Here is a 451-nt window from a genome sequence, read left to right on the forward strand (position 1 = left end):
TCAATTTGTTTAGGTGATTGCACTTGTCCTCCTCAGCCTGGAGAGAATCGGACGTCTTCTTGTTGGCCTCTTCCAGAGCCTTCCTTTCCTTGTTGAGTTTGCCAATCTGTTCATCTTGCTGGGCCATCTCTCCCTGTAGGGTGGATATTTGATTGTCCTTGTGGGCTTTGTCCTGCTCGGCCTTCTGGAGGGTGTTCTCAAGATCTCCAATATCCTTTTTAAGATTTTGGTTGTCCTGTTCCATCTTCTTCTTGTGGCCCTCAAGATCAGCAGCGGCATCTTCTTCGTCCAAGAGTCGTTCCTCGAGTTCCTTGAGCCGAGACTCGAAGTCAGCTTTCTGCATGATAAGTTTCTCAACCTGATCCTCCTTATCGNATCCTCCTTATCGCCCATTGAGTCCTCAATAGTCTGAAGCTGAAGGAAGAGGTCGTTCTTCTGTTCCAAAAGGGTA

The 451-nt window shown here is 47.8% G+C and overlaps 1 pseudogene; it reads right to left on the reverse strand.

Annotated features, from left to right (window-relative positions):
- Positions 1–4: 4 nt before the first annotated feature.
- On the reverse strand, positions 5–444 carry LOC110440658 (annotated as a pseudogene).
- Between the last annotated feature and the right edge of the window lie 7 nt (positions 445–451).

This window comes from Mizuhopecten yessoensis, unplaced genomic scaffold (assembly GCF_002113885.1).
Source record: "Mizuhopecten yessoensis strain PY_sf001 unplaced genomic scaffold, ASM211388v2 scaffold672509, whole genome shotgun sequence".
Classification (NCBI taxonomy): domain Eukaryota; kingdom Metazoa; phylum Mollusca; class Bivalvia; order Pectinida; family Pectinidae; genus Mizuhopecten; species Mizuhopecten yessoensis.